At 39.1% G+C, this 18,552-nt stretch overlaps 1 non-coding gene across 1 annotated transcript; it reads right to left on the reverse strand.

Moving 5' to 3' along the window:
- Positions 1-944: 944 nt before the first annotated feature.
- On the reverse strand, positions 945-1,051 carry LOC114401036. Its single transcript, XR_003664152.1, has one exon. It is a non-coding gene; the product is annotated as a small nucleolar RNA R71 (small nucleolar RNA).
- Between the last annotated feature and the right edge of the window lie 17,501 nt (positions 1,052-18,552).

The following is an 18,552-nucleotide window of genomic DNA, read 5'->3' on the forward strand; positions in this document are numbered from 1 at the left end:
CAATTATTATATATGCATTTGGGGTAGAAAAAAATTTCCTACACTGTGGCAGCTTGCTGTAGGCCGGCTAAGGTCTCCATCGTCCAAAAAAAGCGATTCTGTCAAAAGTTTTTTATTTTTCAAGTTTTATTCACTTATTTTTCTTAACTTACCATTTTTAGCTTTCATAGTTAGACTTTGAATTTTTGTCTGAAATTTTTTGTGCTATCTTCTCATAATTTTATAAGGTTGCTCACAAAATTTCAAGTCATTTGGATATCATTTGAGGGTAGCTGTAGTTCAAACCTACACCTTTATTTACATGATAAGGCAACTAGTTGTGTGCATGCTAAATGTAGTGTATGACTAGAGGTAATCCATCTGACTTACAACCCTTTGATCCTGAGATAGATAGGACATTTCATAGATTAGTTAGGCATCATTTTATACCTTTTGATCATTATGAGCATTCCATTACTGGTGAATCTGTGCATTCTGTTATTGGTGATTTTGAACATCCTGCTCTTGAGCAATATAATTTTGAGCATTCTGATTCTGAGCATTCTGATTTTGCACATTCTGAGAACATGGCACAACCTCCACCCCGTGAGAGGACTCTAAGGGAAATGGCTGCACCTGATTTCACCTACGAAAGCTTGTGCATCCAATACCCTGATGAGGATGTCCCATATGTTCTTAAAACTGGACTGATTCATTTGCTTCCAAAGTTTCATGGCCTTGCAGGTGAAGACCCGCACAAACATTTGAAAGAATTTCACATTGTCTGCTCAACCATGAAACCCCCAGATGTCCAAGAGGATCACATATTTCTGAAGGCTTTTCCTCATTCATTAGAGGGAGTGGCAAAGGACTGGCTGTATTACCTTGCTCCAAGGTCCATCACGAGCTGGGATGACCTTAAGAGAGTATTCATAGAAAAAATTTTCCCTGCTTCCAGGACCACAGCCATCAGGAAGGATATCTCAGGTATTAGACAACTCAGTGGAGAGAGCCTGTATGAGTACTGGGAGAGATTTAAGAAACTATGTGCCAGTTGCCCCCACCATCAGATTTCAGAACAGCTTCTTCTCCAATATTTTTATGAAGGACTCAGTAATATGGAGAGAAGTATGATAGATGCTGCCAGTGGTGGAGCCCTTGGAGACATGACTCCTGCTGAAGCCAGAAATTTAATTGAGAAGATGGCTTCCAACTTCCAGCAGTTTAGCGCCAGAAATGATGCCATAGTCATTAGAGGAGTGCATGAGGTAGCTACAAACCCATCTGCATCATCTGAAACTAAGAAGCTTGAAGGCAAACTGGATGCATTGGTTAACTTGGTAACCCAGCTGGCCTTGAATCAGAAATCTGTACCTGTTGCAAGGGTTTGTGGTTTGTGCTCCTCTGCTGACCACCATACAGACCTTTGCCCTTCCATGCAGCAACCTGGAGCAATTGAGCAGCCTGAAGCTTATGCTGCAAATATTTACAATAGACCTCCTCAACCTCAGCAGCAAAATCAACCACAACAGAACAATTATGACCTCTCCAGCAACAGATACAACCCTGGATGGAGGAATCACCCTAACCTCAGATGGTCCAGCCCTCAGCAACAACAACAGCAGCCTGCTCCTTCCTTCCAAAATGCCGCGGGCCCTAGCAGACCATACATTCCTCCACCAATCCAACAACAGCAACAACCCCAGAAACAGCCAACAGTTGAGGCCCCTCCACAACCTTCCCTCGAAGAACTTGTGAGGCAAATGACTATGCAGAACATGCATTTTCAGCAAGAGACCAGAGCCTCCATTCAGAGCTTAACCAATCAGATGGGACAATTGGCTACCCAATTGAATCAACAACAGTCCCAAAATTCTGACAAGCTGCCTTCTCAAGTTGTCCAAAATCCCAAAAATGTCAGTGCCATTTCATTGAGGTCGGGAAAGCAATGTCAAGGACCTCAACCCGTAGCACCGTCCTCATCTGCAAATGAACCTGCCAAACTTCACTCTATTCCAGAAAAAGGTGATGACAAAAATTTACCTAACAATTTCTGTGCAGGTGAATCTTCTTCCACAGGTAATTCTGAATTGCAGAAGCAGCACATTCCCCCTCTTCCATTCCCTCCAAGAGCAGTTTCCAACAAAAAAATGGAAGAGGCAGAGAAAGAGATCTTGGAAACGTTTAGAAAAGTAGAGGTAAACATACCTCTGTTGGATGCGATAAAGCAAATTCCAAGATATGCCAAATTCTTGAAGGAGCTGTGCACTAATAAGCGGAAGCTTAAAGGAAGTGAATGGATTAGCATGGGCAGAAATGTCTCCGCATTGATTGGTAAATCTGTTCCTCAAATTCCTGAAAAATGCAAAGATCCAGGTACATTCAGCATACCTTGTATCATAGGGAATAGTAAGTTTGACAATGCCATGCTAGATTTAGGAGCTTCTGTTAATGTTATGCCTCTGTATATTTTTAATTCTCTATCTCTAGGCCCCTTGTAGTCAACTGATGTGGTAATTCATTTAGCTAATAGAAGTGTTGCCTACCCTGTTGGTTTCATAGAAGATGTCTTAGTTAGAGTTGGTGAACTGATTTTCCCTGTTGATTTTTATATTTTGAATATGGAAGATGGATTTTCTCAAGGATCAGTTCCCATCATTCTAGGCAGACCCTTTATGAAAACTGCTAGAACTAAGATAGATGTTTATGTAGGCACACTATCTATGGAATTTGGTGACATAACTGTTCATTTTAATATTTTGGATGCTATGAAATACCCATTTGAAGATCTTTCTGTATTTCGTGCTGAAATAATTGACCATGTTGTTGATGAATACATGACTGATCTTTATTCTAATCTGCATGTCTCTCACTCTTCATGCATTGAGTCTGAAATTGTACTTGATCATATGTCTGAATTTGATGCTGAGAGTGAATCTGAGAGTGATATTGATTGCATGCCTGGTGGTGGTGTTTTACCTCTTGAGATTGATTTTATAGAGTCAGATAGGACTAACCATGTTTCAGGAAGTACACATACCTCTGACTTTCTTTATGAGGTAAAGGCTGAGAAACCATCCCCTTCTACCACTGTCCAGCCGACCACACCAGAATTGAAGCCTCTGCCATCAAATTTAAAATACGCTTACTTGGATGATAGCAAGAGTTTTCCAGTGATTATATCTGCCTCCCTTGTTGATGAGCAAGAGAAGTTGTTGTCAGTTCTCAAGAAGCATAAGAAGGCTATAGGATGGACCCTGGCGGACATTCCTGGTATTAGCCCATCCACATGTATGCATCGAATAAATTTAGAGGATGGAGCTAAACCAGTAAGACAGCCACAGAGAAGACTCAACCCGGTGATTCTTGATGTAGTGAAGAAGGAGATAACCAAGCTTTTGCAAGCTGGAATCATTTATCCTATCTCTGACAGCCAATGGGTGAGTCCCGTCCAGGTAGTCCCAAAGAAGACCGGCCTCACAGTGATAAAAAACGAGAAGGAGGAGCTAATTCCTACTCGGGTGCAGAACAGTTGGAGAGTCTGCATTGATTATAGGAGGCTGAACCAGGTTACCAAAAAGGACCATTTTCCCCTGCCATTCATTGACCAGATGATTGAACGCCTGGCAGGTAAATCCCACTACTGTTTCCTTGATGGTTTTTCTGGTTATATGCAAATTACTATTGCTCCTGAGGATCAGGAAAAGACCACATTCACCTGCCCCTTTGGCACTTTTGCCTATAGGAGGATGCCTTTCGGCCTGTGCAATGCCCCTGGTACCTTCCAGCGGTGCATGATTAGTATTTTCAGTGATTTTTTAGAAAATTGCATAGAGGTGTTGATGCAAGCTCCATTGGAGCTTGTAGGCCTAGGATCTTCTTCATCAATGGATTCCTTTGCTTCTTGGAAGATAAATGGCAGCGGAATGGAGAAGGAAGAGAGAGAGGAGACGCCACTTCAAGGAGAAGATGAGTCTAGAAGAAGCTCACCACCATAGGAGGCCATGGATAAGAGCTTGGAGGAAGAAGGAGATGAATGAAGGGAGAGGGAGAGAATAGCACGAAATTTTGTGCTCAAAAGGAGCTCTGAAATCTGAAGTTAATATTCAAATGATCAAAGTTGAAAAAAATGCACACACATGACCTCTATTTATAGCCTAAGTGTCACACAAAATTGGAGGGAAATTCAAATTTCACTTGAATTTGAAATTGAATTTGTGGAGCCAAACTTTGGAGCCAAAATTTCACTAATTATGATTAGTGAATTTTAGTTATGGTTCAGCCCACTAATCCAAGATCAATTCCAAGATTCTCCACTAAGTGTGCTTAGGTGTCATGAGGCATGAAAAGCATGAAGGACATGCACAAAGTGTGACTATATGATGTGGCAATGGGGTGTAGTAAGCAAATGCTCACCTCCCCCTCTATAATTTAATTGGATTGGGCTTCTACCAATTCAATTAAATTTATTTCCAACCACACACATCAAATATCCACTTAGTGCATGTGAAATTACAAAACTACCCCTAATACAAAAACTAGTCTAGGTGCCCTAAAATACAAGGGCTGAAAAATCCTAAATTTCTACGGTACCCTACCTACATTATGGAGCCCAAAATACAAGGCCCAAAAATAATGAAACCTTAATCTAATATTTACAAAGATAAATGGGCTCGTACTTAGCCCATGGGCCCGAAATCTACCCTAAGGCTCATAAGAACCCTAGGGCCTTCTCTTGCATCTCTGGCCCAATCTACTTGGAGTTTTTCTATCCAATGCCCTTGCGGGGTAGGATTGCATCAGGTGTTCATGGATGATTTCACTGTATATGGATCCTCTTTTGATGGTTGTTTGAATAGTTTGGAAAAAGTTTTGAATAGATGCATTGAAACTAACCTTGTTCTAAATTTTGAAAAATGTCATTTTATGGTTGAGCAAGGTATAGTTTTAGGCCACATTATTTCTAATAAGGGTATTGAAGTAGATCCTGCAAAAATTTCTGTTATTTCACAATTGCCTTACCCCTCTTGTGTGCGAGAGGTGCGATCTTTTCTTGGTCATGCAGGATTCTACAAGCGCTTTATAAGGGATTTTAGCAAAGTAGCCCTTCCATTGTCCAACTTGTTGCAAAAGGAGGTGGAGTTTGACTTTAATGACAGATGCAAAGAGGCTTTTGATTGCCTCAAAAGAGCGCTGACTACCACCCCCATCATCCAGGCACCTGACTGGACAGCCCCCTTTGAGCTTATGTGTGATGCATCAAATTATGCATTGGGGGCTGTCCTTGCTCAGAAAATTGATAAATTGCCCAGGGTGATATATTATGCTTCTAGGACTTTAGATGCTGCCCAAGCAAATTATACTACTACTGAGAAAGAGCTTCTAGCCATAGTTTTTGCTCTTGAAAAATTTCGATCTTATTTGCTGGGTACTCGCATTATTGTTTATACTGACCATGCAGCTCTAAAGTACTTGTTGAAGAAGGCTGATTCTAAGCCTAGGTTGATCCGATGGATGCTCTGGCTCCAAGAGTTTGACTTGGAGATCCGTGATAGGAGCGGAGCACAAAATCTAGTTGATGATCATTTGAGTCGGATCGAACGTGTCTCTGATGCAGATTCACCTATTCGGGATGCTTTCCCGGATGATCATTTGTATATATTGTATAGTATTTCTGACTCTCTTTCTACTCTCTGGTTTGCTAACATTGTCAATTATTTAGTTGCCTCTGTTTTTCCTCCCTTAGCATCTAAGGCCCAAAAAGATAAAATTAAAAGTGACGCTAAGCATTTTATTTGGGATGACCCCTACTTGTGGAAATTGTGCAGTGATCAGGTCATTAGACGGTGCATTCCAGATCATGAGACTGACTCAGTCTTGCAGTTCTGTCATTCTTCCGCACCGGGAGGTCATCTGGGTATTCAAAGGACAGCTCGCAAAGTGCTTGATTGTGGTTTTTATTGGCCCACCATCTTTAAAGATGCGTGGAAGATCTGCAGCACTTGTGAGCAGTGTCAGAGAGCAGGAAATACACTTACATGGCAACAACAAATGCCTCAGCAACCTATGCTATTCTGTGAGGTGTTTGATGTCTGGGGTATAGATTTCATGGGTCCTTTTCTTGTCTCTTTTGGTTATGTTTACATTCTCCTTGCAGTTGACTATGTTTCAAAATAGGTGGAAGCCAAGCCCACTAGAACTAATGATGCTAAAGTTGTCGCAGACTTTGTCAGGTATAATCTGTTTTGCAGGTTTGGAGTACCTAAAGCAATTTTTAGTGATCAAGGAACCCATTTTTGCAACAGGACAATGCATGCCCTGCTTAAAAAGTACGGGGTGGTACACAGGGTATCCACACCATACCACCCCCAGACTAATGGACAGGCAGAAATTTCTAACAGGGAAATCAAGAGAATTCTAGAGAAGATTGTGCAGCCAAGCAGGAAAGATTGGAGTACCAGGCTTGATGATGCTCTCTGGGCACATCGGACTGCCTACAAAACACCTATAGGAATGTCTCCTTATCGGGTTGTCTTTGGAAAGGCATGTCATCTTCCAGTAGAAATTGAGCACAAAGCATACTGGGCAGTGAAGACTTGCAACTTCTCTATGGATCAAGCTGGCGAGGAAAGGAAGTTGCAACTGAGTGAGTTAGATGAAATCCGCCTAGAAGCCTACGAGAATGCCAAGTTCTACAAAGAAAATACCGAGAAGTTCCATGATAGTATGATAGTTAAAAAAGACTTCGTGGTTGGGCAAAAAGTGTTATTGTATAATTCTAGGCTTGGACTCATGAGTGGTAAGTTGAGGTCTAAGTGGATTGGTCCTTTTGTTGTTACTAATGTTTTTCCTTATGGTACAGTTGAAATCAAAAGCGACTCCACAAACAAGAGCTTCAAGGTCAACGGACATCGACTTAAGCCATTCCTCACGAACCCTTCTTTAGTGAACGTAGTGGTGGAAGAGACTTCCTTACTCCACCCTACTCTTCCTCCACCATGACTTAGGAAGTTTTTCTTTTCTTATCTCCTTCTTTGCTTTTATTACACTTGTCCGATTCTCTTTGATGATTTAATTGTTTTTAATCTTTTAATTGTGCTACATTGAGGACAATGTGTTGTTTAAGTATTGGGGGGGGGGGGGGGGGGAGTGTTCTTTGGTTTTGCTAGTTTTGTTGGTTTTGTTAATTTGTTAGTTGTGTTAATTTGTTAATGTTGTTACTTTCGTCGGATTTTTAGTTTAATATTTTGGGTCAATTTTGTGTGCATGTACGACTTTGCATGTTTTTCTTTGAATTATAGGATATGTTCAAGAAATGGGTAATTGTTTTGAAAATAAAAGTTCTTGACATTTTGTGACTTGAAATCCTTGATTCTTCTCTACATGTCATGATAGTTTTGAAAGCTCAATTTGAAAGTGATGATTGTACCTTTGTGAGAATTTGAGCCATCCATCATCATAATCATTTGGTGTGTTTTGCCCCATTGATTGCTTGCACAATAGCCTTGGCTTGATTCTTGTTGATGCGTCCTAATTCACATGCATATTTGGAAATGATTGAGGCAATTTTGTTCTTATAAGCTTCTAGCCAAATGGACTTACCTTGAATTAATTCCTTTGATAGCCCTTTTGAGCCTTGTTTCCCTTTCCCTGTTTTGAAGCTCACTACAAGCCTTAAGTGAAAAACCATGATATCACCATATCCTTAAGGAATTTTGGAGCTTTGGAATTGTTTTGGGAATAAGTATGGGGGGTTTTTGTTTTATTGGACAACTTGTTTTGTTGGCTATGCTTCATGATGTATTTTGGGCCATACTTGATGTACATTGTATATTGGTTAAATGTTGGACATGCTGAATGAAATGTTGTTTCTCAAAGGCTATAGAGTTAAAAAAAAAAAATATTCGAAAAAAAAAAATTCGAAAAAAGAAAAAGAAAAGTAATAAAGTTGAGTGAATAAGATCTTAAATGGCACAAGAATGATGAAACTCTTGGTTCTACTCTTCATGTTTAATTTTTATCTTCTTTTTATTTTCTTATTTTTTTCTTAATATGCACTTATTCCCCTTTGCTCCTCTATTCCTTTGGGATTTAGCCACTTATTCCATATTTATCCATTCCTTGTCCTTGGCCCCATTACAACCTTAAAAGACCTTTTGATCCTCATGTGCTTGTGTTTGTGGGTTGATTGTCAATTTTAGAATCTTGCCAAGTCTATGTGGTGTTTGCTTTCATGGGTGCTTTGAGGGTAAATAGTAGCCTAGACACTTGAGAGATAGAGTGTATATCTTGTGAGGCTTTATCACTTTTCATTCTTGAGCTGATTAACTATTTTGTCATGATTGGGTTGCTTGGATGATTTTCATGAATGTCTTGACTTTTTGGATCTCCTTATGTTAGATGTTACCCATTCCTTTCATTCCTTGATGTTCATTGAGAAATATATGAATGTGTTTGTTTGTCTCTCTTTGATATCCTTGGATTTTGTTCTTTGTTTCATTTTGCCCAGGAGTGCAAAAGGCTAAGTATGGGGGGTTTTGATGTGCCATCATTTTCTTCTATTTTCTAAACCCTTTTTGCACCATTTTAATTATTGATTGGTCTTAATTGTCAATTAATCAGGCAGTTTTATTATTTGGGCTCATTTAGCTAATTTGATGTTTTTAATCTAATTTCAGGAATTAATGAAACATTGGGCTTAATCCGGATTTTGGTTATGGACTTGAAGAGGGCAAATTAAGCAGCGCTTACCTTAGTTAATTTCTAATTAGGAAATTTCGCAATTTTATTTTATGTTGTTCAGTGTTTATTTCGTTTTGGGCCAGAGTATTGTAATAGGGCCCAGTGACTTTGAGTGACTCTTTTTAAATAGCAGCCTTGGGATTCGTGCAAGGCATTCTGTTATGCTATTCATTATTCAGAGCTTTTGTTTTAGGGTTTTCGTTTTTCTGCTTAATGCTACTGTTCACGTAATGCAATTTTACGTTTTCTGTTTATAATTACAATTTCGTTCTTGCTTCTTCTTCTACTCTCATTTACGTTTCTGTTTCATCTACGTTTCTGTTCATTTACGTTTTTGTTCATCTACGTTTTTGCTTCATGTTTCATTTGCGTTTTCTGTTTGAATCCATGGAAGGCTAGATTTTCTGGTGTTGTTTCCTTTTGAGGACGAAGCCCAATTCTCTTTGAGGTTTCGCTTGAAATGTGGTTCCCTGGCAGTTTTACCTTCACCAATTATCCCAAATTCGTGAATATTAATCAGTGCACGCTTCGTGTTCGATTAATTGCCTCTAAGCCTAACTTACGTTCATGCTTAATGGACGAAGGGCTAACTGGTGTATGTGGTGCCTAATCACGTATTGACAACCCTAAGTTGATTTTCGCTTAGTAAATTGAAATAGGGTTGGATTAAGTGGTTGACTGTTAGGGACGAATTCTCCATAACCCAGGATAAGAGAATGGCTTCTGAATCAAAGGAAACAACCCGTTTTTAATACTAGTAATTTCATATTCCAGTTTACTTGTTCTGCTCTTTAATCACAAAACAAACAAACCCCCCCCCCCCCAATCGTTACTATTACTGCAAGTATATTATGAACATTTGGTTTGTCACTGCTCGTTGGGAAACGACCTAGGATCACTTCCTAGTTACTGCATTTTCATGTTTATTTGATTCGGGTACGACCTCGATCAGTACTATTGACAAATACTCAATTGATCTTAGATAAGTTAGTCAAACAAATACATCAATTTATCTACCAAACAAATACAACAGTATATGTGTATATAAATGCTACGATAAATGTCAAAACAGTAGTCTGTTATAATACATATAAAGATAGTAGACCGTACAAACGTACCTTGAGTTGCTATAATCAAAGAGCTTCCACAGCAACACCAATTAGCAGTAGTAAATGATAAGCCTAAAAAAAACCATACAGAAATTAGCCACAGTGTATTTAAAGCCTTTTAAAGCCTATTATCTACATTTCAATTAAAATACAACATCCATAATCAACTTAAACCAGCAGAAAAAGAAAATTTCACAGCAACAATAAACAAATTCTGGCCAATAAAACCCAAATTTGTAAACAAAAAAACTTGAATTTGAACAAAACAATCTGGCCCGAATGTGTGTGTGTGTTTCTGTGTGTGTGTGTGTGTGTGTGTGGCTGCGTGTGTGTGTGGCTGTGTGGCTGTGTATGTGTGTGTGTGTGTTTCTGTGTGTGTGTGTGTGTGTGTGTGTGTGTGTGGCTCTGTGGGTGTGTGGCTGTGTATGTGTGTGTGTGTGTGTTTGTGTGTGTGTTGAAGATGCACACAAAGCGATGCACTGTTAAAAGGGTCCAGAAGTTAGAAGTTGAGCCTAACAAGCTTGAATCTGCAGCTGAACACAGGCAGCTGACTTCCCAAGAAAATATGAAAAGGAAGAAGCTGCAGCAAGATCTCAGCTGCAGCAAGGACTTAAAATAAATTATGGGAAGAGCAGCTTTGGGGTGTTGGGCCAATCTGAACAATGGATATCCTTATGGCCTGGCAGTACGTATTTCATTTTGGACAGAAACTTTTCGAACCACTGTTCTATTCTGTTCAAAGCCACAAACGCTGATTGGGGACCCAAACCATTTAGGGTCTTAGATTGTTGGCTGACAGAGAAGTCATTTCAAGACTTAGTTAAAGGGACTTGGAGAAATACAATTGTAAGGGGGTGGGGGGGATACTCTCTGAAAGAAAAGATTAAGAGACTCAAGGTGACAATGAAGCAATGGAATAAGCAGAAATTTGGAGATACTGCCAACAGGGTACAGCAGCGGGAGTCTGCACTCAACTCATTGGAGATTAATAGCAATGACAGGCAGCTAACTTCATCTGAATTGGCAGCCCGCAAAAAGCTGCAGGAGGACTTGTGGATAGTAGCACAAGCTCATGAATAACTACTACGACAAAAGGCAAGATCCAAATGGCTAAGAGAAGGTGACTGTAACTCACGATACTTTCATTTGATCATCAATTCTAATCGAAGGAGTACTGCAGTAAAAGGTGTGTCTATCAATGGCTTATGGGTGGATGACCCAATCAGAGTTAAAGAAGAAGTCCGTAAATTATTCTTGGCCAGATTTTCTGAACCTGATCCCATCAGACCAGAGTTGTCAGGAATCAAACTAAAGGGCAACAGTTTGCAGCAAAATGAATTGTTGGTGAGAGCTTTTCAAAAGGAAGAAATAAAAGCAGCTGTTTGGGAATGTGGGATTGATAAAAGCCCCGGACTGGACGGATTAAATTTCAAGTTTATCAAACATTTTTGGGAGACATTAAAACCTGACTTCCTAAGATTTTTTGATGAATTCCACAACAATGGTATCCTGAAAGAGGGCTTAGGCAAGGGGATCCACTAGCCCCCTTGCTGTTTAATATAGCTGCAGAAGGATTAACAGGCTTGATGAGGGAAGCAGTGGATAAAAAGCTATTTAGTAGCTTCCTAGTGGGAAAGAATAAGGAACCAGTAAGCATATTACAATATGCGGACGATACTATTTTCTTTGGGGAAGCCACTATGCAGAATGTTAAGGTTTTAAAAATCATCCTCAAATGCTTTGAATTGTCATCAGGGCTGAAAATTAATTTTGCAAAGAGTCAATTCGGAGCAATTTGCAAATCCGATCATTCGAGGAGGGAAGCAGCAGATTTCCTAAACAGTGGTGTGCTGTCCTTGCCATTTGTTTATCTTGGGATACCAATTGGAGCAAACCCAAGATGTAGCGCTATCTGGGATCCTATCGTTTGAAAGTGCGAAAGAAAATTAGCTAGTTGGAAACAAAGACATGTTTCCTTTGGAGGGAGAGTCACATTGATAAATTCAATCCTAACAGCGCTTCCCATATATTTTCTATCTTTTTTCAAGATACCAGACAAAGTGGTTGACAAGCTGGTCAACATACAGCGTAGATTCTTATGGGGTGGAGGCTTGGAGCAGCGAAAGATTGCATGGGCTAATTGGAAAACTGTGTGCCTTCCAAGAGACAAAGGCGGTCTTGGCATAAAGGATTTACGGGCTTTTAATACAGCGCTGCTAGCAAAGTGGAAGTGGGAGCTGTTTCAACAACATGGGGACCTGTGGAGCATAATTCTTATATCTAAGTATGGAGGGTGGAGAGCCCTGGATGACACAAGGAGGAGCAGCCATTTATCTTCTTGGTGGAAGGGTTTGCTGCAGTTAAATCACCAGCAGCACACAACAGTATTTAAAAATCAGACAGAGTGGAGGGTAGCACATGAAAACTGGTCTGCTGTTGGAGTTAGAGCTAGAAGATGTAAATGCTGGTGGGTAGCACTCACATGGACAATTTGGAAGCACCGAAACAGGGTAGTCTTTGATAATCAGCCTTTTGATGGAAGTAAAGTCATGGATGACACACTATTTCTGCTATGGTCTTGGCTAAAGGTTATGGAGAAGGGTTTCACTATGCACTTCTGCTATTGGTCTTCCCATCTCAAAGCAGTCTTCAAGAAGTAGGGAGTGTTCATGAATGTAACAGTTTTAAACTAGATTTGCAGGGCATGTGTATTTCCTCTATAGGTTCAGCCAGATCCTTAGTATTTTGAATATGTTGTATACCCATCCTATATTGTACCATAGTACCTCTGGTATTCATATATAATATATCATTATTTTTGCTGAGCAAAAAAAACTCTGCAATAACCCAAGATGAAGTACAGCTCAAGAAATCCTTGCATGAACAGCTGTGGAGTGTAGCTCTTGCCTATGAATCTATGCTTAGGCAAAAATCCAGAGTGAAGTGGCTAATAGAAGGGGATAGAAATTCATCCTATTTCCACAGAATCATCAATCATAGAAGGAGGGTAAATGCTTTTCAAGGCTTGTGCATTGATGGGGGGTGGATTCATGAGCCTAGCAATGTCAACATTGCAGTTTTTAAGCATTTCAAAGAAAGATTCTCAGAACAGAATCATTGCAGACCAACCCTGGATGGGATTTAGTTTTCTTCTCTTGGTCAAGGGCAGAGGGAAAGCCTTGTTGCTAGATTCTCGGAAGGGGAAATTAAGTCTGCAGTTTGGGCTTGTGGTGGAGATAAAAGCCCTGGCCCGGATGGGTTAAACTTCAACTTTATTAAACAGTTTTGGGAAATTCTAAAACCTGATTTTATCAGGTTCATGGATGACTTCTTCATAAATGGCAGATTCCCCAAAGGAAGCAATGCATCCTTCATAGCCCTTATCCCCAAGATCATTAACCCACAATCTCTTATATATTATAGACCCATCTCTCTTATAGGGTGTGCTTATAAAAATAGTGTCTAAAGTCCTTGCTAATAGGTTGGCTCTTGTTTTGCCTCACATTATTGATGAAAGGCAAACTGCCTTTCTCAAAGGAAGGCATATTCTCCATGGTGTGATGATTGCTAATGAAGTCATAGCTGAAGCCAAATTCAAAAATAACCCTTGCATGGTATTCAAAGTTGATTTTGAAAAAGCTTATGACTCGGTATCTTGGGGATTTCTAAACTATATGATGATGAGGATGGGATTTTGTGAAAGATGGAGAAAATGGATCTATGGATGTCTGTCCAGTGCAACTATATCAATCCTAATCAATGGTAGCCCTACTAGAGAGTTTGTGCCTGAGAGGGGACTAAGGCAGGGAGACCCCCTTGCACCTTTCCTATTTGACATAGTAGCTAAGGGCCTTACTGGTTTGATGAGGACAACTGTCTCTAAAAACATCTTCAGCAGTTATCAAGTAGGGAGGCAAAAGGAAGAGATTAATATACTGCAATATGCAAATGATACCTTGTTCTTTGGAACTGCGACTACAGCTAATGCTAGAGTCATGAAGTCTATCCTCAGAATTTTTGAGCTGGCTTCAGGGCTCAAGATCAACTATGCTAAAAGCCAATTTGGGTGCTTGGGTAAATCTGTGACTTGGTGCAGGGAAGCAGAAAAATTTCCATATCCACTTTAACCAATGGTCTACTAGGCTGAAGGCAGAAATGTCCTAGGGGTGTTTGAGGTTTGGGCTTTCAACTTATGTGATATACTTTTTGTAGCTGGGTTTGGCAGAATCTGCCTTTGTAATTACCTACCTTTTCAGTACATCTAGTACTGAAGTATTATTAATACAATCAGATTTTTGTAGTGCAAAAAAAAAAAAGAGACACAAATTCATTCACAAAACAACAAGCGGGAAAGAGAGAGAATCCAGTCTAAAATATTTTCTTACTAGCATAGATTGAACTGCTGAAAATTAATGTAAATCAAATTCTCGTAAATTAAATGGTTTTCAGCAAACTAGTAGCTCTACTCAGTGTTTATCAGTGCATTAAGAGGAAAAATAGGCTTCTTGATGCACACCAATTATAATGTGCATTTATCCAGTTCAATAGCATTTGACTTTTGATACGAAAACTTATAGAGAGTAAATCTTGCTCAAAGTGTCGTCTTGCTATTAATCAATACTTATAGGAGCTAAAGTAGCTTCATCCTCACCTGTAAGTAGAAATTAACCATATATAAGCAATCATTTAATCAGGCATTGACAGAATGATAAGTTAATACATCTGTACAAAGCTGAACCCCCAATGATAAGCTTTATAGTGTTGTTTTTCCTGCTAGCTACCTATTAGCATCTTTCAAATATATAAAATAAAATGACTAGTCCTTAATGTAATATTTGTAATACATAAACACAAAATCTCTACAGCCCTATCCTGAAAATTTAAATCCAATTATGATGTGACAGACAAATATTAAAAATAAAACTCACAGTGATTCAGTCTTCAATCTTCAAATCCTTTTACTTTGATGAAAGGCGAGAATCAAGTTCTGAGGTTAGGTTAAAGGAAAAGAGCTTTGAGAACCACGTAAAGCTTGAAAACCACGTAAAGCACAATCAACTGCCACAACAAAATGAAACCCCACATTACAATTCTTATTGATACTTTTATATGGTTAGCCAAGTGGACAAAATGACCCAATAATTTGATAAGAACCTTCGGACAATGCCACCGCACTGATTAAGAACTTAATAAGAAGAGCAACAAACTAAGGTAGAGCTCATACCTTGTTAACTGGCAGCGTACAAAGCTTTGAGCTTTGAGCACCCGCGACTGTTCCAAGAGCGTCTAGGGTTTTCTTCGACCCACAATTCCAACAGCAATGTAGGCTTTTCTTCGACTATACTTCGATAGGAGGTTCTGTGGGTTCCAGCGAGCGGTTTCTGACAGTATTGAAATGAATGTGGGGCAATGTGGGTATCAACCTAGCGGTTTCTGGCAGATTTCGGGTGGGAGGAGAAAGAGAAGAGAGTGTGCAGCAGGGTTTTCGAGCGCGCGAGTTGTGAAATTTCAACACGTTTTAACATATTAACATAACAACATCAACATCGGTTTTTTAAGGATAACCGATGTTAGGATGAATATGTTAACATCGGTTTTGTAAAAACCGATGTTAACTTGAACAAGGTAACATCGGTTTTTAAAAAACCGATGTTAACATCAACTCCTTAACATCGGTTTTGTCAAAACCGATGTTAACACTATGAAGTTAACATCGGTTTTTCCAAAACCGATGTTACCATATTCATCTTAACATGATGTTAACATCGGTTTTTTGAATAACCGATGTTAACATGAAGTAGTTAACATCGGTTTTGACCGATGTTAAGTAACTCCATTTAATTACAAAAATGCCACCGCGCTTTTGTTAACATCGGTTTCTGAAATAACCGATGTTAATGAAGCGATGTTGAAAGCCTTTTTTTTTTAGTAGTGATACATAATGATCGACCCTCTATGGCCCTTACGATATAAATATAGATGTACCAAAATCATATAGCTGTTAACAATAAAATAAATTATCCACTGCCCTTCAAAATATTACATAGTATCACCAAAAGGTTTAATACAACAAAATATCACAACACTGAGTATAGAAATCTTCCACCCTAAATATACATAAAAAAGGGAAAACAATCCTACACTGAGAGTAGTCACTACCCAAGACCTACAAGTGATATGTAGCACATACCTCTATGATGATTGGTGGTATTTGGGGCTCATCTAATTGCAAAAAGTGGCGTCGGATGCAACCAAAGTGCACGTGGAGGCGTGTCTCTTCCTCCACCATGTAGCTGTAGTGGTAGCTATTGATCCAAGTGAACATTGTCCGTGAATGCTCCATGACCTCCCCCCGAAATGGTGATTGCAAAGGTGAATCCTTCGCTCCTTAAATGCCACAAACAATAGGCAATAGCAAAACAAAACAAAAACATACAATCTACATAACCACTGCATGTGGTTATCTAAATAAACAACACTCTCACATCCTAAATGTGTAACTATCACACTTATTTCACTACAGGGTCCAATCATTGCCACCAATCCTCCCAAATTTGGATGGTCTTACAAAATCATGTTGATGACAGTTGGGAGTGATCATTACATATGGATACATCATACACCGACCCGTCATCTCTCAACTCAAAAAGCATAGTCTCAAAGCCCGTCAAGAGTAGCAAAGCAAGGATTGTGAGTTACCCGTGCCAAATGAGTGCACCAATTTTCAGGTAGTCATAACTCACGAATTTTTTTGGGTTCCTTGAACCTCTTTGCCCACTATACCCCATGTATCTTTATCCATCATCCACTTCCTCAATGTAACCTCACATTCTCACAGAAAGAAATAGAACCAATGGTTCCTTAATCTCTATCCAATCATCTTGATTGTTGTTGCTGCATCGCGTGTGTAGCCCTTATGTCACGCTCATCAACAGACGCGTACAAACAAACAAACAAACAAGAAAGAGAGACGGGGCTTAGGCCTATGTACTACTCTTAGGGAACCAATCGTGGCCCTTTAAGCAGTAAAGCCACTTGTCACACAAAATAATTGGACAACATAACGGTTGTGATTATAGTTATCTAACAAAACATAACAAACAATTTGCCAAGGGTCAAACACCCCTGGACCCAAACCACAATGCGTACAGATAAAAATGACAATATGCAGACATATCTATTATAAAATAAATTTTCATGCCACATATATAATTGTCGGAGTTCACACACTATCAGTCTTATCATTCAATAGTCTAGAAACCGATGTTGTATTTGTATTTTATACATCGGTTAAAACCACAACCGATGTGATAATCAATAGATTTACAAATTTTAACACAGTTCCTACATCGATTTTTGGAACAACCAAAGTTGAAAGTGCTTAACTTTCAACATCGTTAGATACAACATTGGTTTTAAAATCAATGTTAAATGGCTTTTTTAGCCGATATTAAATGCCTTTTTTGTAGTAGTGACTACTTTGAGACTTTTGCTCTTTCAACTATAGTCATAATCTTCTCTTCAATCAATGTCACGTAAAGAGTAAACATTGACCATAGTGATAACAATTCCTTTTTTCTTCCAAATACCTTTGATCGCAAGAAACCCTTGACCATGAAAGGAATTTTGGAGTGAAAAATCCTCCTTATTCCATAGGCATAATAGTCCCCTCCCTCTATTGATAGTCAAGCTCACAAACCATTCTACATCATTTTCTCCCCGTATTCTTTGGCATAATGCTCTATCAATAAGCTCCAACTTTGTCTCTTGGATACATAACATTTCTACTTCTTCTTTGGCCATTAGATTTTTTAGATAGCCACACTTCACCCTCCCTCCTAGGCCTCTGACATTGTATGTCATAACCTTCATTGACAACCATTAGAGGCACCCTCTGTTAGCCCTTTACTAGCTACCACTACTTCCTTTTTATCTATTTCATCCACGAACACAATCTTGTTTGCTAAATTTCTCTCATTCCCCTCATATGTCATTCCATTTCTCTCCCCATATTTAATAACTTCATAGCTTCATTGACAACTATGCTTCTCTTAAAGATACCATTCCAGTTCCTATGTGATCATTAGGGATATTGTCATTATTGGTGTAAGTGGCTAACCTTAGTTGTTGCCTTCTTCATCGGTGATTGTCTTGACCATCTTGTGAGCTTCTGGTCTCATTCAAACTATTTGGACCCTATCCTATAACACCTTGACAATCACCTTCCCCCTCGGGTTTTTTCGAACAACCCATTGTCATTTAACTATTGGGTAATATTCCCATTGTCCTCTAGGCATCCTGTCAACCCACCCTTATCAGTAGAATGCTGAAATAGATCTCTGATCAACCTCTCTTCTCATCATTCTCCTCCAATATTCTCTCTTCAACTTTGTCTTTTGCCTTCATGATACTTGACCCGATATCCAAAGCCACGTTTGTTGCTATAGAGGAACCACAAATAGTTTATCTTAAGAAGAAAAAAGTCGAAACATCCAGGTTGTTTCTCCAATCGCCTGTCCTCTGATTACCCTATAACATGTTTTAGTTACCTTTGGACAATAACTATAAAAGCATAAGGATAAAAATATATTACCAATTGAAATTATACTAAATATGTGTTGTTTCAATTAAGGTAAACCATTCATCAACAATTTATATCTTTGTTGTCATTGAATCAATGGGTATTTTGGATAGTCCAAATATATCATATTGGACTATCCAA

The sequence above is a fragment of the Glycine soja genome, chromosome 19 (genome assembly GCF_004193775.1).
Source record: "Glycine soja cultivar W05 chromosome 19, ASM419377v2, whole genome shotgun sequence".
NCBI lineage: Eukaryota > Viridiplantae > Streptophyta > Magnoliopsida > Fabales > Fabaceae > Glycine > Glycine soja.